Genomic DNA, 26996 nt, shown 5'->3' on the forward strand with positions numbered 1-26996 from the left:
TGGGAAAGCTTGGGTGCAGCTCTCAGCTCTCCGCAACCAAAGCTTCCCCGGGGTCTTCGTGGGTAACAATAAAAACAGCATTACACAAAAATGTGCAATTTTTTAAGGAATGAGCATTTTGGAAATTGCTCTTCTCCCTTGATCCTCAAAGTAACCCTTTGGAAATAGGCCCCATTGTGGCCATTTGATAGTTAAGAAACTGAGCCTTAGAGCAGTGAAATGTCCCGTGCTGGTCACCCTCATTTGGAGAAGCATCCTGAACCTGAATCCCTGCTTCCATCTCTTCTGTGTCCTGTAGGTGTTTACTGCCATTCTTTGCTCTTAAGAGACCCATAATCTGTAGTTCTGTCTTGTATAACAGACAAGGGATGAGAGGCACCCAGCTCAGAAAGCATTCACCTTAATTAAAAATTAAAAACTGGTGGCTCACGCCTGTAATCCCAGCACTTTGGGAGGCCAAGGGACAGGGGGGATCACTTAAGGTCAGGAGTTTGAGACCAGCCTGGACAACATGGGGAAACCCTGTCTCTACTAAAAATGCAAAAATTAGCTGGGCAGTGCTGGCACGCACATGTAGTCCCAGCTACTAGGGAGGCAGAGGTTACACTGAGCTGAGATTGCACCACTGCACTCCAGCCTGGGTGATAGAGCAAGATGTCTCAAAAATAAATAAATATTTAAAAACCTAAAAGCTGGGGTGTATGTGTTTATGACTAGGGCACCATAATAGACCTAGCTGGCTGTGTGAGCCAGCAAGTTGCTTTCCCCCTTGACATCTAGCTGTCCTCAACATCTAGCTGTCCTCTCAGGGTTGTCAGATAAAACCAGGAAGTAGGCAGCCTTGGTGGTTCATACCTGTAATCCGAGTCCTTTGGGAGGCTGAGGCCGGAGGATCCCTTGAGCCTACAAGTTTGAGGCTGCACATAGCATTGATCACGCCACTGCACTCCAGCCTGGGCTTGCTGTCTCTGGGGAAAAAAAAAAAAAAAAAAAAAAAGCTTACATTGGGATATACTTATGCTTACATTGGGATATACTTATGGTAAAAACATTTTGTTGTTGTCGTTGTTGTGTATTTGAAATTCAAATATAATTGGCATTCTGTATTTTTGCTAAACCTGAGAACCCTGTCTCCTCTGCAAAACAAAGAGGTTGTCTCTGATGACCTAATATGGCTATAATGTTCCATCATTGTCTTACTTCAGGCTAGCACCAGAACTGCTAGCACCAGAACTGCCACTCAGAGGGACTGACCAAGGACAGAAACAGGAGAATATGTGTGTGCCTTCTTGGGGGTCCTTGGACAAGACCCAGAAAGAGCCTTCCCCAGCTTTGTGCTTTATTCTCTGCAGCCACTTGGGAACCTCCTAAACCATGGGAAAGTTATATAACATCAAAGCCACCGTTTGAACAGCTGCACACAAAACAACACTTCTCCATCTGTAGTGCTCACGCTGGTGGCCTCAAAGCTTGTGGATTCTGGGAAATGGGTCAACCAAAGGAAAAGAAGGTTGGAAAGCAACCTCATTCACTGAATGCTCACCATGTGCTTACATTCATCCTCTCATTAATTCTCATCACCTATGAAGTGGGTGCTATATTAATCCCATCTTAAGCAAGTTAACAAAATGAGGCTCAGGGAAATTAATTGCTCCACCTAATATCACAAAGCCAGTAAGTGACAGAGCCAGGATGCAGACCAAGTCTGCTTGACCCTGAAATTCTTTATCAAACCTTACAGATAATTGACACACACCAGGAGCTAACCTGAAGCAGACAGCAAAGGGAATATTCTGGGTCCAGCTGCAAGAGTCTGATGCTTTGAGGGCCAAAGTTCCAGGGTGAAAAAGTCCCAATGGAGAGGTTTTCCCGGCTTGTGGGTCCACCTCCTTCAGCCATCTATAATAGCTCTCTGGCCAGCGCCATCCCTGCCTTCTGGACATTTAAAGGATGTCTGCTTTGTGAAGTCTCCCCTGACTGCTGAAACTGGAGCTGAAACTGACTTAATCAGGATGTTTGCAGAATTTCTCCCTAGTGTGGGTGTTGAGATATTCAATCAGTGTAAGGTTGTGAATTCAGTCCTTCTCCCACTGGGAGCAGGTCTAGGATTTCTCTGCAACAAGGACCTTTCCTTCTAGTGACTGAGGAGGTTGAACCCACAGAAATCCTCTTCCCGCATGTTGTAGGTGCACATGGCTTCTCCCCACTGTGAATTTCCTGATATTGGATGAGGTTCAAGTTCTCACTAAAGCTCTTCCTGTACCCAGAGCATTTTTATCAGGTTTTTCTCCCAGGTGAGTCCTCTAATACTAAAAGTACAAGTTGCTGTGGCTGAACTCTTTCTCACATTTTAGAGTGTGAAAAACTAAACACCTTTAGTTTTTCTTTTCTTTTTTTTTTTTTTTTTAAGACAAAGTCTCACTCTGTCACCCGGGCTGGAGTGCAGTGGCTCACTGCAACCTCTGCCTCCCGAGTTCAAGTAATTCTCTGCCCTTAGCCTCCCGAGTAGCTGGGTATGCCACCACGCCTGGCTAATTTTTTGTATTTTTAGTAGAGACGGGGTTTCACTGTGTTAGCCAGGATGGTCTCGATATCCTGACCTGCCTGCCTCAGCTCCCAAAGTGCTGGTTAGTATTTCTTCTTAAGAAAAATTGTTGGTGGGCACTGTGGCTCATGCCTGTAATTTCAGCACTTTGGGAGGCTAAGGTGGGTGGATCACATGAGGTCAGGAGTTCAAGACCAGCCTAGCCAACATAGCAAAACCCAGTCTCTACTAAAAATACAAAAATTAGCCAGGCGTGGTGGCACATGCCTGTGGTTCCAGCTACTTGAGAGGCTGAAGTGGGAGCATTGCTTGAACCCAGGAGGCAGAGCTTGCAGTGAGCTGAGCCCCAAAGTGAGGATTAGCTGGTGAGGGTTCTTAGCTTTGCCCAGGCAGCCGGAGGTAGAAGGAAACCTCCATAACTACTCCTGCAAAGCAAGGCTACTCCGTAGGCAGAGAGTAGCAGTAGCTCAGGGTACTTCTGCAGCCATATGTATACCCACTTTTCACTATACGCAGATTAAAAAGCAGTTTAGGGCCAGGCGCAGTGGCTCACGCCTGTAATCCCAACACTTTGGGAGGCTGAGGCAGGTGAATCACCTGAGGTCTGGAGCTTGAGACCGGCTTGGCCAACATGGTGAAACCCCGTCTCTACTAAAAATGCAAAAAATTAGCCAGGCGTGGTGGCGGGCGTCTGTAAACCCAGCTAATCAGGAGGCTGAAGCAGTAGAATCGCTTGAACCTGGGAGGCGGAGGTTGCAGTGAGCGGGATGGTGCCATTGCACTCCAGCCTGGGCGACAAGAGTGAGGAAAAAAAAAAAAAAAAGAGGTAGTTTATGCAGAAATTTCTGGGGCAGGGAAAGGAACTTTTGGGTCATCAGATCTTTGCGGTGGAAAGGGGCAGTGACTCCCAGGTGTTTCCATGGCAATGGTAATCTGACATGGCACACTGGCCGACAAATCTTTTGGAAAACTGCTTCTGCCCCGGCCTTGTTTTGGCTAGTCCTCAATTTGGTCGGTATCTGAGCCGCACCACACGAGTCTGAGCCGCACCACGCGAGTCGAGTCCTACCTCCTATCTCAGTCTTGTTGTCCTACAGGGCAACAGCCACTTTGGTAGCTAAATTATCTGTGTTATTCCAGCATTCTCTTTTTCACTGAACACACACACACACACACACGCACACGCACACACCAGTTTCTCCAATCATTCTTTGAGGCAACTTTGCCTTCCTGATGGTGATCTTGTGAAGGTTCTCACTGTGTATTCGTGTGAGAATGGCGTTTCTAGCATTTTGAGAATTACGTTGCGGCACACTCTTTCGTGGGGCTATTGATGCTTTGTAAGTAAGAACGGACCACGGGCTGAACTTTGTCCTTTATTTCCTACAAATACAGTAGTCCTCTCTGGAGAAGGGCACAGGTTTCGCAGCCACAAGCGAGGGAGCTGTGGGGGTTCCTGCTCCCACCGTACCCCAGCCTCTTCACCGATTCCCTTTCTCACCAGTCCTGACTCATTCACCTGAGCTGCTGCCTGCCCAGCTCTCCAGGGACTGGACCTTCCTGGGAACCTCACTAGAGAGTCCTCACGCACAGTACCCTTCTGCTAGCGACCCTCTCCTCTTCCTCTTCCCTTCAGTCTTTAACTGGTATGAGGAGATGGATGGGGATTAGAGATGAAGACAGGGATGAGATCCAAATAAGTGTTGAGATACAAACACCCCAAACCCCAGACTTATACACCCTATCTGCAGACCCTGGCAGGCCTAGGAATAAAAAGCTTTTCAGAGCAGAGCAGAAACATTTGATGAGTCCTGACGGATGTTCTAATTTGGTTTATTTAATCATTTTTCTTTTCTTTTCTTTTTTGTGAGAGAGTTTTGCTCTTGTTGCCCAGGCTGGAGTGCAATGGCGCAATCTTGGCTACACTGCAACCTCCACCTGCCTCCGCCTTGCAAATAGCTAGGATCATCACAGGCGTGCGCCACCACACCTGGCTAATTCTGTGTTTTTAGCAGAGATGAGTTTTCTCCATGTTGGTCAGTCTGGTCTCCAACTCCCAACCTTAGGTGATCTGCCCACCTCGGCCTCCCAAAGTGCTGGGATTACAGGTGTGAGCCACTACACCCAGCCCTCATTTAATCACTTTTCTAAGGATATTTAAAATTATTCTTTTCCTGGGTGCGGTGAAGGTCACTGAGATCAGGAGTTCGAGACCAGCCTAGCCAACATAGTGAAACCCTGTCTCTACTAAAAATACAAAAGTTAGCTGGGCATGGTGGTGAGCACCTGTAATCCCAGCTGAGGAGGAGACTGAGGCAGGAGAATCACTTGAACCCGGGAGGCGAAGGTTGCAGTGAGCTGAGATGGTGCCATTGCACTCTAACCTGGGCAACAAGAGCAAAACTCCGTCTCAAAAAAAACAAAACAACTTTTCTATCAGTTTGGACACTTATAAAATTAAAAGTTACCACAGACAAACTGCTGTTAATAATTTTGAGTGTTTGCTTCCAGATTTGCCTCTCTATTTATAAATCATATATACCTCACCTCTCCCCATACATGTAGTGGTTACTCTTCCACAATTTCTTATTAAAGTAGCACGAGCATTGTTTTATGTCATTGCAGCCAGCTCTATCTCCTTCTTTCTCACAGCTGCACAGTATTCCATTGTATGGATGTATTACAAACTATTTCTTTGATCTCAGCCTGAGAGATACATTTGGATTGACTCCCAAAGCAACCCGCTTAACTGCATGCTGGTTCCAGAAGTTTCCCTCTTACTACCTTTTCCACTTTTTGCGCAGCAGCTTACCTGCTTTTTCTGCCCCCTTTCTGTTTCTGACTTTTGTTTCCAACTTTGTTTCCAATTCTCCGTTGCCAGCTCTGTAGATAGAAACGCCAGGGTTGGACTATTTACTCAGCTGTGAATCTGGCTCCTTTCAGATTGTCGTCTCTTGCTTTGACCTGCGGCTTCTGCTTCCATGCACCTCTCCTGAGGGTGAAAATGCCTGCCCCACTTCCAGGAAGGCCAAAATTCACCCTGCACTCCTCAGTGCCTGCCGGGGAACAGGGAGCCACCCTCCTTGCTCTGCTCAACTTGAACATGAAGTCCCCATGGTCATTTCTCCAGTTACAGACTTTTCTTTGCTTCAACCTGTAAAATGCAACCACCCTTGCCTTACAAACCATGTGTGTACCACATTATCTAAATATTTCTGTGCCTCAAATGGTAACGTTTTCAGATAGAAGAGTGGCTATATTCCCCCTCCCCATCCATAGCATTATATGTGATTAGATGCAATGCAAAAAGGGGAAAGGGTGTGTGTCTTTTTATTTTTATTTTATTTATTTTTACTTTTTGAGACAGAGTCTCACTCTGTTGCCCAGGCTGGAGTGCAGTGACACAATTTTGACTCACTGCCATCTCTGCCTCCAGGCTCAAGCGATTCTCCTGCCTCAGCCTCCCGAATAGCTGGGATTACAGGTGCCTGCCACCATGCCCAGCTAATTTTTTTGTATTTTTAATAGCAATGGGGTTTCACCATGTTGGTCTCAAAGTCCTGACTTCAAATGATCTGCCTTCCTTGGCCTCCCAAAGTGCTGGGATTACAAGCATGAGCCACTGCACCAAGCCTGATTTAGGAATTCTTTCCCTCCTCTCTCCTTCTCTCCTTCTTTTCTTCCTCCCTCCTGCCTTGTATTAGTTCATTTTTGCACTGCTAATGCATATCTAAGACTGGGTAATTTTTTTTTTTTGAGATTGAATCTTGTTCTGTCACCTAGGCTGAAGTGCAGTGGCATGATCATGGCTCACTGCCTGACTACAACTTCTGTCTCCTGGGTTCAAGCGATTCCTCTGCCTCAGCCTCCCTAGTAACTGGGACTACAGTGTGTGCCACTATGCCTGTCTAACTTTTGTATTTTTGGTAGAGATGGGGTTTCACCATATTGGCCAGATTGGTCTTGTACTCCAGACCTCAGGTGATTTACAAGACTGGGTAATTTATACAGGAAAGAGATTTAATTGACTCATAGCTCCATATGGCTGTGATGTATCACAGTCATGGTGGAAGGCAAATGAGAAGCAAAGTCACGTCTCACATAGCGGCAGGCAAGAGAGCTTGTGCAGGGGAACCATCAGATCTCATGAGACTTATTCACTATCGCGAGAACAGCATGGGGGAAACTGCCCCCATGATTCAATTATCTCCACCTGGCCCCACCCTTGAGACATGGGGATTATTACAACTCAAGGTGAGATTTGGGTGGGGGCACAGCCAAACCATATGACCCTCCTCCTTTTCCTTTTCCCTTTGCTTTCCATTTTTTTTCTTTTCCCTTTCCTTTCCTTCTTTTTGTTTCCTTCAGAGCATATCACTCTGTTGCCCAGGCTGGAGTACAGTGATGTGATCATAGCTCACTGCAACCTTGAAGTCTTGGGCTCAAGCCACCCTTCTGCCTCAGCCACCCAAGTAGCTGAGACTACAGGTGCACACCGTCACGTCTGACAATGTTTTAAAAAATTTTTTTATAGAGATGAGATCTCACTATGTTGCCCAAACTCTGGAGCTCAAACATTCCTCCTGCCTTGGCCTCCCAAAGTGTTGGGATTACAAGCATGAGCTGCCACACCCAACCAGTTCTTTCCGATTACAAGCTTTTTGTCAGTTATAGATGTTGCAAATGTAATCTATCCTATGTCTATCTATTCCATTATATTAATATTGCATTTTGAAAAACAAAGATTATTCATTGTAATATGGACAAATTCATCACTCATCTTTTTTATGGTTAGTATGACTTTGCATTGCATCATAAAACTTTCCCATCTATTCATACACCTACTCAGCCATTTGTGCTGCAACTGAGTCAGGAATCTCTTCCAGGGGAAGGACCACATCTCAATTTGCTATATTGAAACTGCAGCTACTTTGTGTGCACCCAAAGAGTGATGATCTAAGTCAGTACCTTTCGTGAACACCACTCTGGAAGCCTCACCTCCAAGGACCGATGGGGCACCTGCCTCAGCTGAGAGATTTGGCTCCACAGCCACCTCGTCTGGGTCTTGCAGTGTGTATTAACAGGAACACTTACCTCTAAGTGCCACTAAGTGTTGAAATAAAGATGGTTAAAGACTGAAAAAAATACCCCAAACCTTTCCTATCTATGATAAAAAATGTGTTCTCTTACCATTTAAACTTTTTTTTGGCCTTTCACATTCAGATTTACAATCTGCCTGACACTGATTTTTTTTTTGGTATGGTATAAAGTAGTATAACTTTATGTTTTAATATGTGGATATCAAATTGTGACAGGAGTCCTGGCAGAGTGGCTCATGCCTGTAATCCCAGCACTTTGGGAGGCTGAGGCAGGTGGATCACCTGAATTCAGGAGTTCGAGACTAGCCTGACCAACATGGTGAAACCCCATTTCTACTAAAAATACAAAATTCTACTAAAAATACAAAAATTAGCTGGGCATGGTGGCATGTGCCTATGGTCTCACCTACTCAGAGGCTGAGGCAGGACAATTGCTTGAACTCGGGAGGTGGATGTTACAGTGAACCGAGATCACATCACTGCACTCCAGCCTGGACAACAGAACAAGACTCCATCTTGAAAAAAAAATATTTTTGGGGGTGGTCCTCATTTTCTGTCTCCTTTGTTTATGTAACAAGGCCTAGTTTTATCACTGGCCTAAAAGTCTCAGATTTTGTGTTTACTTTTCAGTTCCAGGTTGCTCGAACTTGGTTGGGTTTAGGTCTTCAGTCTTGGGTCCTAATTTCGATGCTTTATCTCCACTTCAGGTCACTATAGGAGGTGGTAGAAGACGAACTAGCCTCTCACCCAGAGGGGCTAGAGGAGATTGATCTTTCCCTACATCCAGCCCATCACTAAACCTTTTGGTAGTATCTTCAGAATGTATTCTGAATCCACTCAGTTCTCTCCATCGCTGGGGCCACAACCCCAATCTAGCCACAGCCATCTCTTGCCTGGAACTGAATAGCCTCCAAACTGGTTTCCATGCTTCCACTCTGTCTCTTCTAAAAATTCTTCAATCCACAGACAGAATTATAACTAATATAATATAATATAATATATGATAATCAATATATATTGGATTTCCATGGAAGACCATTCTTTTTTTTTTTGAGACAGGGTCTCGCTCTGTTGCCCAGGCTGGAGTGCAGTGGCACAATCTCAGCTCACTGCAACCTCTGCCTCCCAAGTTCAAGCGATTCTCATGCCTCAGCCTCCCAAGTAGCTGGGATTACAGGTGCTCACCACCAAACCAGGCTTTTTCTTTTTTTTTCTTTTTTAGTAGAGATGGGGTTGGCCAGGCTGGTCTTGAACTCTTGACCTCGGCTGATCCACCCACCTTGGCCTCCCAAAGTGCTGGGATTACAGGAATAAGCCACTGCGCCTCGCTGGCAGACCATTCTTATGAGAAGTCACTCATGAGCCTTTCTCTTCACTCTTATAATAAAATCTAAACTTCTGACACTGGCCTACAAGACTAGGTCCAAGCTGACCTCTGCCTCCCCTTCCAACCTTTGCCTGTATTACTCAACCCCTCCTATTACATCTAGTGCCTGGCCTTCTGAAAGTTTCTAGAATATACTTGTATTAGTTCGTTCTCACATTGCTATAAAGAACTACCTGAGACTGGGCAATTTATAAAGAAAACAGGTTTAAGAAAAGAGGTTTAAGTGACTCAGTTCCACAGGCTATACAGGAGGCATTGACTGGGGAGGCCTCAAAAAACTTACAATCTTGGTGGAAGGGTAAAGGGGAGGCAATCACGTCTTCACATTGCAGCAGGAGAGAGAGCAAGTGAAGGGGGAAGTACCACACACTTTTAAGCCATCAGGTCTCATGAGAACTCACTCATTATCATGAGAACAGCAAGGGGGAAATCTGCCTCCATGATCCAATCACCTCTCACCAGGTCCCTCCCCCAACATTGGGGATTATATTCAACACACAGAGCCAAAGCATATCATTCTGCCTCTGACCCCTCCCATATCTCGTGTCCTTCTCATAGTTCAAAATACAATCACTCATGTCTTCCCAACGGTCCCTTGAAGTCTTAATTCATTCCAGCCTTAACTCAAATGTCCAAGTCCTCTGCAGGGGTTGAGAAAATTCAAATAAAAAACAAAATAAAACAAAAAAGTCCAAGTCCAAAGTCTCATCTGAGACAAGGCAAGTCCCTTCCACCTATGAGCATGTAAAATCAAAAACAAGTAAGTTACTTCCAAATACAATGGGGTACAGGTATAGGTTTAATGCTTCCATTCCAAATGAGATAAATTGGCCAAAACAAAGAGGCCACTGGCGCCATGCACATTCAAAACCCAGCAGGATCGTTATTAAATCTTAAAGCTCCAAAATATTCTCCTTTGACACCACGTCTCACATCCAGGGCATGCTGATGCAAGTGGTGGGTTCCCAAAGCCTTAGGCAGCTCCACCTTTGTGGCCCTGCAGGGTATAGCCCCTGTGGCTGCTTTCACGGGCTGATGTTGAGTGCCTGTGGCTTTTCTAGGTGCATAGTGCAAGCTGTTGGTGGATCCACCATTCTGGAGTCTGGAAGACAGTGGCCCTCTTGTCACAGCTCCACTAGTCAGTGCCCTAGTGGGGAGTCAATGTGGGTGCTCCAACCCCACATTTGCCTTCCACACTGCCCTAGGAGATGTTCTCCATGAGGGCTGTGCCCCTGCAGCATACTTCTGCCTGGACCCCAGGCGTTTCCATACATCCTCTGAAATCCAACTGGAGGCTCCCAAACAGCAACTCTCACCTTCTGTGCATCCACAGGCCCAATACCATGTGGAAGCTGCCAAGGCTTGGGGCTTGCACCCTCTGAAGCAATGACCTGAGCTAAAGCCCTTCATGGCAGAAAGGCAAAGGGGAGGCAAGCCTGTTTCCCCATGGTGGCAGGAGAGAAAGCTAGAGAAGGGGTAGGTGGCACACACTTTTAAACTATCAGATCTTGTGAGAACTCACTCACTATCATGAGATCAGCAAGGGGGAAATCCGCGGCCATGATCCAGTCACCTCCCACCAGTTCCTCCGCCAACATAGAAGATTACAATTCAGTATGAGATTTGGGTGAGGACACAGAGCCAGTCCGTATCAATACCTTTGCTGTTCTCTGTGCCAGGACTGCTCTTTTGGCAACTTTCTACCTGGTTGCTTCATCCTTCAGGTTGGGATTTTCTTTTTTTTTTTTTGAGACAGGGTCTCCTCTATCCCCCAGGTTGGAGTGCAGTGACACCACCTAGGCTCACTGCAACCTCCACCTCCCAGGCTCAAGCAATCCTCCCACCTCATCCCCCTGAGTAGCTGGGACTACAGGCATGCACCATCATGCCTGGCTAATTTTTTAAATTTTTGTAGACATGGGGTTTCGCCATGTTGCCCAGGCTGCTCTCAAACTCCTGGGCTCAAGCAATACACCCGCCTCAGCCTCTCAAAGCACTGGGATTACAGGCATGAGCCACTGTGCCAGGCCCAGGTTGGGACCTTTAAAAGTTTCTCTGCAGAGAAACCTGACCACCCTCCTTATTTCCTACCGTAGCATCTCTTTGGTTTTCCAAATCACATTTATCACAAGAGGGACAATCATTTCATTTGCTCTTTGATTGCTGGATTATTGTTTGTCTTCCTCATCAGACTGTGAACCACAGAAGAGCAGGGACGCTGTCTGTTTTATTCACCATTGTGTCTTTGGCATATGGTACTGCGCTCACCATCTAGAAGAGATATATATTAGACAGGATCTTGCTCTGTTACCCAGGCTGGAGTGCAATGGTGCAATCTTGGCTCACTACAGCCTCAACCTCCCAGGCTCAAATGATCCTCCCACCTCAGCCTCCTGAGTAGCTGGGACTACAAGCACACACCACCACACCTGGCCAATATTTGTTTGTTTGTTTGTGTGTGTGTTTTTGAGACGAAATCTCACATTTTCACCCGGGCTGGAGTGCAATGGGGCGGTCTTGGCTCACTACAACCTCCGTTTCCCGGGTTCACGTGATTCCCCTGCCTCAGCCTCCCGAGTAGCTGGGATTACAGGCACACACCACTATACCCGGCTACTTTTTCGTGTGTTTTTAGTAGACACAGGGTTTCACTATGTTGGCCAGACTGGTCTCAAACTTCTGACTTTGTGATCTGCCCACCTCAGCCTCCCAAAGTGCTGCGATTACAGGAGTGAGCCACTGCACCCACCCTATAAGATATTTCATAAATGTTGGTTGAATGAATGTATACACCTTGCTTAAGCTAGAAGACAGAAGTTGGAGCACAGGGATCCCTGACAAAGGCCACGAGAAACTTCCCAGAGTCTCAAGTGATTGTGCATAATGATTAGCAATGATGACGTGTATGTCTGGGAGAGGGGATGGGTGAATTAATTGAGAATCAACCCAGTACAAAAGTTCTTCACCTAGTTAGAGGCCACTTGAGAGTCCCATCTGTTGGCCCCCTAACAATTCCAGCTTTCTGATATGCCTCCCTCCTTCATCTGAATGAGTGAAAGGAAGAAGAATACCAAAAAACAGGAAGAGTGGGGTGTTAAAAGAAGCAGACTGTTTGCACACTGGTGCCACCTGCCAGCTTCTGCTGTGGCTGGGGGCCACTGTGGGGCACTCATGGGGATGTCCATTGTGGTTCAGGGTCAGAATTCTCGCCTGCCTTGTGGGAGGCTCAGATTCCATTTCTGGTCTGTGCGACTTCCTTTCAGCCCACCACCTGGCACACAGCAGAAACTCAATAGATATTTGTTGAACGATTGAATGAGCAAGGTCCTTTGATATTGGCTATCAAGGACACAGATTAAATGGTCCAACTGTGCCTTCTAGCAGTTATTTTCTTCTATACACTACCCATATCTACAGCCTCTTCTAGCAGCTGCTACCGGGAGACTGGTGGTGCTTGTTACCTCCTCTCGGTAACTGATAAGAAAAAGAGAGAAGAGATGCAAAAATATTGCCTGGAGATGGGAGTGGAGGCGGGAGAGCAGGACCTCCCCCAGATTCCAGAGAAACAGCTGCGCCAGGAGAATATTAACACTTCAGGGTGAAGGCATGTTTGGTACTCCACAGCCCCCACCCTAATATACTTCTGTCCTCTGTTCATTATGACTTCTAGTCTTGGGTTATTTTCATTTTCCACACCAGTTTATCAAATAGATGCAGAAAACATAAACACATTAGTTGCCTACCTTTATGTGAGTGCTACCACAAAATGATCACTTGGCACAAATTGCTTTAAAAACCACCATGACACACAGAGCCAGACTGACGCGTGCTCTCCAGCCCCCAGCAGTATTCTGTCATCGCTTAACTTCATCCTGGGTTTACTTGCTCAGCTTAGTGTTAATTTTGGATTCCAACCTGGTTGAGGCTTTTCATGTAGTCAGAAGCTTCCTAGGGTCTTTCCGGGCTCTGCTTCAGGCTACAGAACAGCTGAGCCTAGTGGCAAAGCTCCTAACTCACAGGACTCTTTCTCTGTCCGCATTTTCAAAGTGGACACTTTCATCTCCCACTGCCATTCTAATTTGCCATCCACATAGCTGACCTGGAAAGCTGACCCGGAAAGCACACCCATTGGTGGATTCCGGCTCTCCCGCTACACCTCTGGACTTTCTCTTCAGCCTCTTCTCCGTGAGGTTAAAATAGAAGGGTAGGCGAGAACAAAAACCCCGGGTGGGAGATGGGGAAGTCAGGGGCCCTGGTATCTACCTCAGGGATGTGTCCTCTGAGCAAGATGCGGTTACCTGGGTGACCAGAGTCATCTTCAGGCCTTTGAAGAAGCCCCCTAGTTTGAATGCTAATTTACACTTCTTCAAAGCGCCCTCATTTTTTTTTTATTTAACAAAGTGAGGCAGCTTGGATTTAAAGGGACGTTGTCCTTTGTCAGCCTTTGAATGGTTTTAAAGCGTGTTCTGATGGAAGCAAAACCCAATTCTGAAGTAGTTTTCTCCGAGGGTGCTCCAGGAAGCCGACTCCCCAGGCCCTGGGTCTTGGTAAGGGCAGGCTGTGGGGTAACTCGAGAGCTTCCCTCCTTCTTGTGGAGTTGGTTCCTGGCTGATGGGACAGATGTCTTATTCCCAGGAATGTGCTGGGGGAGCTGCAAAGTGTCCTGAAGGGTCTGGACATCCTGGGAATTTCTGTCTCACCTCCCTTCACAAGATGTTATATCCTTAGACTTCAGTCTTTTCTCCTCTGTAAAATGAAGGGCTTTCACTTTTGCCATATGACCTCCACTGATTGTATTTAGTTTCATGTTGTTTAGTTTCATGTTGTTTAATGCACTCATTTTTGTTTACCTGAATACACACGTAGAAAGGAAACGATGTCTCCAGTTCTCTATAAATGGAGAACTGCTACATTAATAGAATGAATCAGGGCCAACCAGGCAGGCACAGGACCTAGAGTCTATTGGTTTTTCAGGGGCCAATGGAAATGCTTTAATTGTAATTTCTTTCTTTTTTTTTTTTGAGATGATGGAGTCTCACTCTGTTGCCCAGGCTGGAATGTAGTGGTGCCATCTTGGCTCACTACAACTTCTGTCTCCTGAGTTCAAGAAATTCTCTGCCTCAGCTTCCCAAGTAGTTGGGATTACAGGCACATGCCACCACACCCAGCTAATTTTTGTATTTTTAGTAGAGATGGGGGTTTCACCATCTTGGCCAGGGTGATCTTGAACTCCTTACTTCATGATCCACCCGCCTTGGCCTCCCAAAGTGCTGGGATCACAGCCATGAGCCGCCGTGCCCAACCACTGTAATTTCTTTTAAAATTAGGAGAAAAAAATAAACATAATAGCAATGCATAAATAATGAGGCCTGGTGCAGTGATTCATGCCTGTAATCCCAGCACTTTGGGAGGCCAATGCAGGCGGATCACTTGAGGTCAGGAGTTTGAGACCAGCCTGGCCAACATGGTGAAACCCTGTCTCTACTAAAAATAGAAAAATTAGCCAGGCATGATGGTGGGCACCTGTAATCTTGTCTCAAAAAAAAAAAAAAAAAAGGCTGAGTGTGCTAACTGATGCCCATAATCCTAGGACTTTGGCAGGCCAAGGCCGGTGGATCACTTGAGGTCAGGAGTTCAAAATCAGCCTGGCCAACATGGTGAAGCCCTGTCTCTACTAAAAATACAAAAAATTAGCAGGGTATTGGTGGCAGGTGCCTGTAATCCCAGCTACTGGGGAGGCTGAGGCAGGAGAATCGCTTGAACCTAGGAGGTGGATGTTGCAGTGAGCCAAGACTGCACCACTGCCCTCCAGCCTGGGCGACAGAGCAAGACTCTGTGTAAAACAATAATAATGATAGTAATAAGAATGAATCTAGCCAGGATTATATTATTATTTATAACAATGCAATCATAAGATAATTTTTTAAAAACATTTTGGCCAGGTGTGGTGGCTCACACCTGTAATCCCAGCACTTTGGGAGGCCGAGGCGGGCTGCTCACCTGAGGTCAGGAGTTAGAGACCAGCCTGGCCAATGTGGTGAAACCCTGTCTCTACTAAAAATAAAAAAATTAGCCGGGTGTGGTGGCAAGAGCCTGCAGTCCCAGCTACTCGGGAGGCTGAGGTGGGAGAATCGCTTGAATCACTTGAGTCTGGGAGGCAGAGGTTGTGTTGAGCTGAGATGGCACCACTGCCTTCCAGCCTGGGTGACAGAGCAAGACTCCATCTCAAAAAAACAAAAATAAAAATAACATTTCTATTTAAATTTTGTAGTATGAAGAATTTCTACGGTGCAAAGCAGTAGAAAATAAGTCTCCTTCCTACTCCATCCCTAGCCACCTGGCTTCCCTCTTCAAACTGATAAATCACTCTTATCCATTTCTTAAGCATCCATCAAGGTTAGTCTATAATTGTTCAAAGATAAGTTTCAGAAAAAGGTAAAATAATAACTCTTATACAGATATAATATGAACACGTGTTAAAGATTTCATTCTACTCTTTTATCAATGAGAGAACCAGGCAAATGTTAGAATCAAAGAGATGTTAGAATCAAAAGAGAATCTGGAAACAGACACATCTATGGATCAAGAGAATTGAAATGAATACATAAATAAAGACAAACTGGCTCTTCCATGGGGCGAGGGGAAGGAAGTCAATTAAGCCTCTGTAATAACTCAAAGACAGTAAAAGGCAGACAACGTGAAAGAATATGCTGTATGTAGAAAAAACTGGTTGCCTCCCAAATTGATAACCACTCTATCAAGTGTTTAGGTATCTTTCCAGGTTAGTCTCTAACGTGCAAACATAAATGTATATATTGTAGGGTTTTGTTTTGTTTTGTTTTTTGAGACAAGCTCTAGTTCTGTCACCCAGGCTGGAGTCAGTGGCATGATTACGGCAGACTGCAGCCTTGACCTTCCAGGATTAAGCGATCCTCTCACTTCAGCCTCTCAAGTAGCTGTGACTATAGGCACGTGCCACTATACCTGGCTAACTTTTAATTATTTTTTAGAGATGGGGTCTCACCATGTTGCTCAGGCTGGTCTGGAACTCCTGGCCTCAAGCGATCCTCCTGCCTCGACCTCTCAAAGTGCTGGGATTATAGGTATGAGCCGTTGTGCCCAGCTTATGCTACTGTCTTTAAACACACAGGTATGGTGCCATGCCATATGCAGTGTCTGAAAAGTCTTTTACCCCCCCCCATGTATTAATATATTTCTCAACTTTTTTAGAAAGTCTCTAAAATCCTCTCCAACTCTGTAATTGGGCCTCCTCCAACCCAGATAGAGCTGTCAAAAATGTTTATAGCCAGGCACTGTGACCCACACTTGTAGTCCCAGTTATTCTGGAGGCTAAAGCAGGAGGATTGCTTGAGGCCAGGAGTTCAAGGCTGTAGGGTGCTCTGATTATGCCTGTGAATAGCTGCTGCACTCCAGCCTGGGCAACACAGTGAGACCCCACCTCAAAAAAAAAAAAAAAAAAAAAGTTTCTGCCTCATTCAAGGGTAATAGATGACAACCATTCTCCCAATGAAGTACCTGGAAGAGACCCGAGCAGTAACCAGGCACTGTCACACCTTCTACGACAGGAGCACATCTGTGCCTGCAAAGGCCACAGATGTCATGGAACATAAGAAACCCTGACCCTGGGCAGGACACGATGGCTCATACCTGTAATCCCAGCACTTTGGGAGGATGAGAGGGGCAGATCACCTGAGGTCAGGAGATCGAGACCAGCTTGACCAACATGGAGAAACCCAATCTCTACTAAAAATACAAAATTCACCAGGCGTGGTGGCGCATGCCTGTAATTCCAGCTACTTGGGAGGTTGAGGCAGGAGAATTGCTTGAACCCAGGAGAGGCAGAGGTTGCAGTGAGCCAAGATCACACCATTGCACTCCAGCCTGGGCAACAAGAGCAAAACGCTGTCTCAATAAATAAATAAATAAATAAATAAACCCTGACCCTAAGGAAAGGAAAGAATCAGAGGTAGGAGATTAACAAGTGAAAAGAGACTCTAGAGCACTTGTTACCTTACAAGGCTAAATGGCTAAAAAAACACCCAGGTGATGCTTGCCAGGCCAGGAAAAATAGGAGGTGATGAAGACTGTGGCATACAGGGGTATGCATTCCTGGTGTAGAGGGACAGGATTTTGATCTGTCCTCCAGGCTGGTGTGCAGTGGCACAATCACAGCTCACTGCAACCTCCAACTCCTGGGCTCAAGCTGTCCTTCTACCTCAGCCTCCCAAGTAGGTAGAAATACAGGCACGTGCCTGGCTAAATTTTTTTTTTTTTTTTGAGATGCAGTTTTGCTCTTGTTGCCCAAGCTGGAGTGCAATGGTGCCATCTCGGCTCACTGCAACCTCCACCTCCTGGGTTCAAGTGATTCTCCTGCCTCAGCCTCCTGAGTACCGAGGATTACAGGTGCCTGACACAATGCCTGGCTAATTTTTATATTTTTAGTAGAGATGGGGTTTCACCATGTCAGCCAGGCTGGTCTTGAAATCCTGACCTCAGGTGATTCTCCTGCCTCAGCCTCCCAAAGTGCTGGGATTACAGGTGTGAGTCACTGCACCCAGCCATTTTTTTTTTTTTTTAATTTTGTAGAAACAGGGTTTCCCTATATTGCCCAGGCTGGTCTCAAACTCCTAGCCTCAAGCCATCTCCATCTTCCTGCCTTGGCCTTCCAAAGTGCTGGGAATGTAGATAGGCATCAGCCACTATACCTGGACTTCATTTTTCAAGAGAAGACAAAAATAAATATTTTACTTTATTTTTAAAAATGTTTTTCTTGTTAGGATAGCAAAGAAATAAACATTTTAATGCAAAAATCTTCTGTGTTAAAAAGAGAATCTTTATTATTTAATTGGGTATCTTTTTTTTTTTTTGAGACAGAGTCTTAGTTTCTCGCTCAGACTAGAGTGCAGTGATGCAATCTCTGCTCACAGCAACCTCTGCCTCGAAGGCTCAATAATCCTCCTGCCTCAGCCTCCCGAGTAGTTGGAATTACAGGCATGCATCACTACTGCCTGGCTAATTTTTGTATTTTTGTAGAGATGGGGTTTCACCACGTTGGTCAGGCTGGTCTCAAACTTCTGACCTCAAATAATCCACCCACCTCGGCCTCCCAAAGTGTTGGGATTACAGGCATAAGCCACCAAGCCTGACCAAAATGTTATCCATTTTTGAAGAGGTAGTTCATTCACATTGTTCCAAAAATTAAAGGAAATAGGCTATAAAGTAAAAACCCCCTCTATCTCCTCCAACCTAATCACCGAGTTACCCTCTCCAGAGATCATCACTGTCATCAGTATCTTGTATTTTTCCAGAAATGTTCTAGGCTTATGAGGCAAATGTTATTTTCCCTTTATTCACACAGATTATAACATACTTTTCACAGGATATTATATTTTGTCTTTTCCCTATAAAAAGCCTTCTCTATCAATGCATAAACAGATTCCTCATTCTTGCTTACAACTGCCTGATTTTTTTTTTAATTTTAAAAAGTAGAAAAAATAAAATAAATAGACACAGGGTCTCCCGGTGTGGCTCAAGCTGGTCTTGAACTCCTGGGCTCAAGGGATCCTCCTGCCTCGGACTCCCAAAGTGCTGGGATTATCGGCTTAAGCCACCACTGGCATGCCTGATATTTCTTTGTATGTATCATTATTTAGCCAGACCCCTTTTGATAGACATAGAGATTGCTTCCAAAGTTTTGCTATAATAAATAAGCCTATATTTGTATTATTTCACACATTGATAATAAATCTATTGGATAAAATGCCTAGAGGCAAAACTGATAGATCAAAGGAATGCATATTTATAATTTTGAAAGATACTGACAATTTACTCATGATAGAGATGGTACACATTTACTTTTTTTTTTTTTTTTTGAGACAGAGTCTGGCTCTGTCACCCAGGCTGGGGTGCAACGGTGGAATCACATTTACATTTCTATCAGTAATATATGACAGTGGCTATTTTCCCATACTCTCCCAAAGATATGCATTATCAAACTTAAAAAAAAATTCCTTTTTTTTCTTTCCATTCCTAATGCAGCCATGGCTTGTGGTCCCAAGAAGCATCTGAAGAAGCTCCAAAACACTAGACGCTGGATAAATTGACGAGTGTGTTTGCTCCTCGTCCATCCACTGGTTCCCACAAGCTGAGAGAGTGTCTCCTCCTCATTATTTTCCTAAGGAACAGACTTAAGGATGTCCTGACAGGAGACGATGTAAAGAAGACCTGCATTAAGATCGACGGCAGGGTCTGAACTGATATAACCTATTCTGGAATTATGGATGTCATCAGTATTGACAAGACAGGAGAGAATTTCTGTGTGACCTATGACACCAAGGGTCGCTTTGCTGTACATGATGTTACACCTGAGGAGGCCAAGTACAAGTGGTGCAAAGCAAGAAAAATCTTTGTGGGCACAAAAGGAATCCCTTATCTGGTGACTCAGGATGCTCGCACCATCCGCTACCCGATCCTCTCATCAAGGTGAATGATCCCATTCAGATTGATTTGGAAACTGGCAAGATTACTGATTTCATCAAGTTCGACGCTGAAAACCTGTGTATGGTGACTGGAGGTGCTAACCTGGGAAGAATTGGTGTGATCACTAACAGAGAGAGGCACCCTGGATCTTTTGACATAGTTCACCTGAAAGATGCCAATGGCAACAGCTTTGCCACTCGACTTTCCAACATTTTTGTTACTGGCAAGGGTGACAAACCATGGATTTCTCTTCCCCAGGGAAGGGGTATCTGCCTCACCATTGCTGAAGAAACAGACAAGAGGCTGGTGGCCAAACAGAGCAGTGGGTGAAATGGTCCCTGGGTGACATGTTGGATCTTTGTACGTAATTTAAAATAATGTGGCATGATTAATTAAAAATAATATTTTTGTCAATCTTGTGAAAATGGTACTTTGGTGTGATTTTCATGTGTATTTCTCATATGATGAGCATAGTTTATCTTTTCTCATATTTAGGAACAATTCATATGTTCTTTTCATTGAATTATCTTTTACATGCTTTGTTTTCAACTAGAGTTTTTTTTTTTTTTTGAGACGGAATCTTGCTCTGTTGCCCAAGCTGGAGTGCAATGGCATGATCATGGCTCACTGCAACCTTTGCCTCCTGGGTTCAAGCAATTCTATTGCCTCAGCCTCCCAAGTATCTTACAGGCATGCACCTCCACACCTGGTTAATTTTGTATTTTTAGTAGAGACGGGGTTTTGTCATGTTGGCCAGGCTGTTCTTAAACGCTTGACCTCAGATGATCCACCAACCCTGGCTCCCCAAGGGCCACTGATATTTTTATTCATTTATAGGTGCTCTTTCTATATTAGGGGAATTAATCCTTTGCTTAGAGTAGGTTTCAAATAAGTTTCCTAGTTTGGTATTTAGGTTGCTTTTTTTTTTTGAGACAGAGTCTCACTCTGTCACCAGGTGCCAGGCTGGAGTGCAGTGGCGTGACCTCGGCTCACTGCAACCTCCGCCTCCGGGGTTCAAGCAATTCTCCTGCCTCAGCCTCCCAAGTAGCTGGGACTACAGGCACGCACCACCATGCCCAGCTAATTTTTTTGTATTTTTAGTAGAGACGGGGTTTCGCCATGTTGGCCAGGATGGCCTCGATCTCTTGACCTGGTGATCAGCCTGCCTCGGCCTCCCAAAGTGCTGGGATTATAGGTGTGAGCCACCTCGCCCGGCCACTTTTTTTTTTTTTTTTTTTAAGAGATGTGGTTTCACTTTGTCACTGAGGCTGGAGTGCAGTGGCATGATCAAGGCTTACTGCAGTCTTAACCTCCCAGGCTCAAATGATCCTCCCAAGTCAGCCTCCAGAATAGCTAGGACTATAGGCATGCACCACTGGGAAAGGCTAATTTTTTTTTTAAGACGGAGTCTTGCTCTGTCGCCCAGGCTGTAGCACAGTGGCACAATCTCAGCTCGCGGCATCCTCCGCTGCCCGGGTTCAAGCAATTCCCCTGCCTCAGTCTCCTGAGTAGCTGGGACTATAGTCGCATGCCACTACACCTGGCTAATTTTTTTCTATTTTAGTAGAGACAGGTTTCACCATGTTGGCCAGGATGGTCTCGATCTCCTGACCTCATGATCCACCCGCCACAGCCTCTCAAAGTGTTGGGGTTACAGGCGTGAGCCACTGCACCTGGCCTTTTTTTTTTTTTTTTTGAGATGGAGACTCATTCTGTCACCCAGGCTGGAGTGCAGTGGCACGATCTCAGCTCACTGTAACCTCTGCCTCCAAGGTTCAAGTGATTCTAGTGCCTCAGCCTTTTGAGTAGCTGGGATTACAGATATGTGCCACCACACCCAGCTAGTTTTTGTATTTTTAGTAGAGACAGGGTTTCACTGTGTTGCCCAGGCTGGTCTCAACTTCCTGACCTCAAGTGATCCATTCACTTCGGCCTCCCAAAGTGCTTGGATTACAGGTGTGAGCCACCGCATCCAGCCACATTTTTAAAATAAATTTTCGGTGGCCTGGTGTGGTGGCTCACACCTGTAATCCCCGCACTTTGGGAGGCCGAGGTGGGTAGATCACAAGATCAGGAGATCAAGACCAGCCTGGCCAACATGGTAAACCCCGTCTCTACTAAAAATACAAAATTAGCTGGGAGTGGTGGCACATGCCTGTAATCCCAGCTACTCGGGAGGCTGAGGCAGGAGAATCACTTGAACCTGGGAGACAGAGGTTGCAGTGAGCCAAGACTGCACCACTGCACTCCAGCCTAGGTGACAGAGCGAGCCTCTGTCTCAAATAAAAAAAGAAATTTTGGTAGAGCCAGGTTTCCAAACATGAGCCACCATGCCTGGCCAGGTCTCTCATTTTTAAAAACATTGCATTGATGGGGTTCAAGATATACTACTCTACTTTAATATGACCAGAATATGTCATCCCAAAATACGCTTCTATCACTGAAAACTCTCGTGAAGGGAAAAAGCAGGGACTCCACTCTGCATAACAAATCTCACCCGTGTTTGTGGTGTTTTTCCTGGCCTCCTCACTTTTCTTCTTTGCTTCAGCAGGCAAGAGTATTTAGGGTACCTCTTGGAGATTTACGAATTTTCCTGAGTATCTCCCACATATTCATAAGGTGTATATGTTAATAAACTTGTTTGCCTCTTAATTTGTCTTTTGTTACAGGGGTCTGCCCCAACTAAGAATGATGAAGGGCAGAGAAAAAGGTATTTTTGTTCCCCTATGACATCATAGCTTAAAACACGTGTAAGTCACATAAAGCCTGCAAAATCAAACTCGTTTCTGAGTCACCAGTTTGCCTAATCATAGGAAAATGGATGGGAAAACCAAGGTAGGGAGGCTATGAATTGCATGGGCCAGAGTCATGCAGCTGTAACCATGGACCTCACCACATCCAGGTTCAGGACAAGGGGATGCTTTCTGAATGCCAGCTGTCCCTGATGACAATCCAACAGCGAGGTGGAACTCCTCTGCTCCCACCAAATGGCCCAATTCGGAAAAGCTCATGAACAAGACTGAGGCTGAGCCTGTGGGGAAGAACCTGCAAAGCAGGAAGTAGACCAGGACTAAGTATCCCTGAGGTCTGATCCATGACCTGGGCAAGGCATTTCCCCTATCTGGGCCCCTGTTTTCTTATCCAACCCAGTGGGATGTGGTGGGGAGTGGTTATATAATACTGCAGTTGACCCTTGAACATGGGTTTGAACAGCACAGGTCCACTTACAGGTAGATTTCCTTCTGCCTCTGCCACTCCTGAGACTGCAAGACCAACCCCTCCTCTTCCTCCTCCTCCTGAGCCTACTCAGCATGAAGACAACAAACATGAAAATCATTGTGATGATCCACTTCTACTTAACAAATAGTAGATATATTTCCTCTTCCCTATGATTTCCTTAATAACATTTTCTTTTCTCCAGCTTACTTTAAGAATACAGTATATAATATCCATAATGTACAAAATATATAATATATGTGAATCAACTTGACGTTCTTGGTAAGGCTTCCGTTCAACAGTAGGCTATTAGTAGTTAAATTCTGGGGCAGTGAGAAGTTATACGTGAATTTTCAACTGAGCAGGGGGATCAATGCCCCTAACCCCTCTGTTGTTCAATCTTCAACTGTAGATGATCTCAAAGCTCCCTTCCAGTTCTGAGATTAAGGGGGGCTAATTGGAATGTCCCAGGAAAGCCACATTTGAGAACATGTCTATCGCTGGGCATTTTGTGGTTAACTTATATGTGCACATTAAGTCTTCCAGGTAAAACCACATTAAGTAGACAGGGCAGAGATTCTCACCCTTTTTTTTTTTTTTTTTGAGATGGAGTCTCACTCTGTCTCCCAGGCTAGACTGCAATGACGTGACCTCTGCTTACCGCGACCTCTGCTTCCCAGGTTCAAGTGATTCTCTTGCCTCAGCCTCCCGTGTAGCTGGGATTACAGGTGCCCGAAACCACGCTCGGCTAATTTTTGCATTTTTAGTAGAGACGGGGTTTCACCATATTGGCCAGGCTAGTCTCGAACTCCTGACCTCGTGATCCACCTGCCTCAGCTTTCCAAAGTGCTGGGATTACAGGGGTGAGCCACCTCGCCCAGCCCTCAGCCTCGTTTTTAACATGAAGAACTTAAGGCCCAGACAGATGTGGCAGTTAATAAGCAGGAAGTCAGTAGTTCTGGGTTTAAGTTCCATCTTAGAGAGTGAACAGCTGTGTGACCTTGGGATAGTAGTCACCTAGCCTCAGAATTTCTTTACCTATAAAATGGAGACAAGGCTGGGTACAGTGGCTCATGTCTGGAATCCCAGCACTTTGGGAGGCTGAGGCGGGAGGATCAATCAAGCCCAGGAGTTTGAGACCAGCCTGAGCAACACGCTGAAACTCTGTCTCTACAAAAAATACAAAAATTAGCCGGGCAGGTGTGGTGGTACATGCCTGTAGTCCTAGCTACTTGGGAAGGCTGAGCTGGAAGGATCACTTAACTCTTCAAGGTTGAGGCTGTGGAGAGTGGTGATCATGTCACTGCACTCCAGCCTGGGTGACATAATGAGACTCTTTCAAAAAAAAAAATCTGGTAACAATAAAATAACCTATTTTAGTAAGTCAGAGAGAAAATTAAGCAAGCATTATTGAATGGATCAATGATGACACTGCATGTCAAGCACTTAGTAGAACATTTGTGTCCCTCAAAATTCACATCTTGAAGCTGTAACCTCCAGTGTGGTTGTCTTTGGACATGGCACCTCTAAAGAGTACTTAGGATTAAATGAAGTCGTGAGGGTGAGACCCTAATCTGACAGAATTCATGTCCCTATCAGAAGAGACACTGGAGAGCTCACCTTCTCTAATACCCACATTGCCTGCACAAGCACCCGAGGAAAGGCCATGTGAGGACACAGCAAGAAGGCAGCCGTCCGCAAGCTGGGAAGAGAGCCCTCATCAGAAACCGAATCATCTGGAATCGTAATCCCGGACTTCCAGCCTCCAGAACTGTGAGAAAGTAAATCCTGTTGTTAAAGCTATTTGGCCGGTGGTAGTTTGTGACATCAGCCCAAGCTGCTAATACACCCTTGTACATCCAATATGCATTAGTTATTGTTGTTATCTGTTATTACTGCTACTTATCATGTCCAAAGTCCCACAACAAGGAAGCCAGCGAGTGGCTGAGCCCAGCTGAGGAAGCGGGTCCTTGACTTACCAGGTCACCTTCCTGCTCTTGTGGCAGGAATGCCCCCAGCCCCTATCCTGGGACCCCCTGTCTCCATGACTGCCTCTATCCATCCCTCCACCTCAACCACAAGGGCAGGGCTCATGGTGCAGGAGTGTGTGTGTGTGTGTGTGTGTGTGTATGTGTGTGTGTGTGTGACTAACCCAGGGGAACTGGGTGTGTGGGGTAAGCAGGAGGAGGTACCTTCCCTGATCAAAAGAAGCAGGAAATTCTCTTCTGTCTCTGGTTCCTGGGAACTTCTTTAAGCTCTAGAAAGATGGGGAGAGGTGGGTTAGTTCTGAGATTAACCCTCCCTACTCCAAATAGGAACAAGCCCAAGGAATGGGCATGAAAGGAAATCAACTGATCCTTCCTGGTCCAAATTCTCCCCTCGAAGATGCACTGAAGAAGGTTGGAGACATCTGAATAACCTGAACCTCTTTTTTTGTTTGTTTGTTTGTTTTTGAGACGGGAGTTTCGCTCTTGTTACCCAGGCTGGAGTGCAATGGCACAATCTCAGCTCACTGCAACCTCCACCTCCCACGTTCAAGTGATTCTCCTGCCTCAGCCTCCCAAGTAGCTGGGATTATAGGCGTGAGCCACCACGCCCAGCTAATTTTGTATTTTTAGTAGAGACGGGGTTTCTCTATGCTGCCCAGGCTGCTCTCGAACTCCTGACCTCAGGTGATCCTCCTGCCTTGGCCTCTCAAATGCTGGGATTACAGGCGTGAGCCACTGCCCCCGGCAACTTGAACCTCTTGCCCAGAACTCTAGAGGCATTATAAATAGGTAACATACTTTCGCATCTACAAGGTGTCCCCTTGCATACACCATCTCATTTTATCCTCATAAGAGACTGGCAAACCTTACAGTTGGCAGAGCTGAGTCTTGGAAGAGACATACCTCATATGTGCACATCACTTAAGAGGCCTTCCTCAGACCACCTTTTGCCATCACAAAGATGTGTGTCTCTTCCTCTCAATGGTGAAGACAGAGCCAGCCTAACCTGTGCCTGAGTCCCACAGAGTGCCCCATACAAGGTCTTGTATAAGTAGGCGCTCAATAAATTTTGTAGATAGATGAGTAACTGCCAGTCACCAGATCAGAGAGAAGTAAAACAAGGTCTCCTATTGGGGAAGATAGTGTTGCATTGTTCTAAGGGAGCAAGCTCAGGAATCTCTGTTCCTTTAACCTGGTACATTCACTCCTGGGCAGGCACCTGACATCATTTGAATACTTATTTATTTATTTACTTACTTATATTTTTTGAGACGGAGTCTTGCTCTGTTGCCCAGGCTAGAGTGCAGTGGTGGGATCTCGGCTCACCACAACCTCTGCCTCCCAGGTTCAAGTGATTCTCCTGCCTCAGCCTCCTGAGTAGCTGGGACTACAGGCACGTGCCACCATGCTCAACTAATTTTTGGTATTTTTAGTAGAGGTGGGGTTTCACTATGTTGGCCAAGCTGGTCTTGAACTCCTGACCTCGTGATCCGCCCACCTCAACCTCCCAAAGTGCTGGGATTACAGGCATGAGCCACCATGCGCAGCCCATTTTAATATTTGCTATGTTATCATTATTATAACTGTCACTTATTGTCCACCATTCAAAGTTAAGTTCTTCGTAAATATCCACTCATTATTCCTCACATGCACTATTATGAGCCCCATTTAACAGATGAGAAAATGGAGGCAGAGACAGGTCAAGTAGTTTGCCCAGGGTTATTTAGCCAAGAATAGTGGAGCTGGGATTCAAACCTGATTGTTTATATCTTGGACTTGGAATTTTCAAACTTCCTCCACTTCCCTCAGCTTAGCCTCACAATGGTCCTCGGAAGCAGACAGGAGTTTCCGTCACCCACCCAAGGCCATACTGCACATGGGGGCAGATGTGGAACTAGAACCCAGATCTCCCTGGGGCTTGTTCTGACACACAAAGGTCTGCATTGTGAAAGGACATGAAGGTCACACCTGTGGGCTGCCCCACTGTGTGTGGGCTTAGGACCCAGCTAATTCCATGACTGTGAATTTGCCTCGGGATGCAGCGTTTCTGTAAGAAAAAAAAGAGCTACAGAGCGTGGACAGAGGCGTTTGCTCCTGTTTCCATAGACACTACCCCCTTTGCTCATGCTGTTCCTTCTTGTTAGAACATCTTCATCCCACGCCCTTACTCTCGCTGACTCATCACGTTTCACAATACGCTTGGATTTTTCTCTCTTCCGGGAAACGTCTGCCCCTCTCTGAAGGGAGATCAAGTTACCTTC

At 45.7% G+C, this 26996-nt stretch overlaps 1 pseudogene; it reads left to right on the forward strand.

Moving 5' to 3' along the window:
* The first annotated feature begins 19092 nt into the window (after nucleotides 1–19092).
* Nucleotides 19093–19861, forward strand: LOC135270174 (small ribosomal subunit protein eS4, X isoform-like; annotated as a pseudogene).
* The last annotated feature ends 7135 nt before the right edge of the window (nucleotides 19862–26996 follow it).

Source organism: Aotus nancymaae, unplaced genomic scaffold (genome assembly GCF_030222135.1).
Source record: "Aotus nancymaae isolate 86718 unplaced genomic scaffold, 86718_ANA_hifiasm-v0.15.2.pri h1tg000059l, whole genome shotgun sequence".
Classification (NCBI taxonomy): Eukaryota; Metazoa; Chordata; class Mammalia; order Primates; family Aotidae; genus Aotus; species Aotus nancymaae.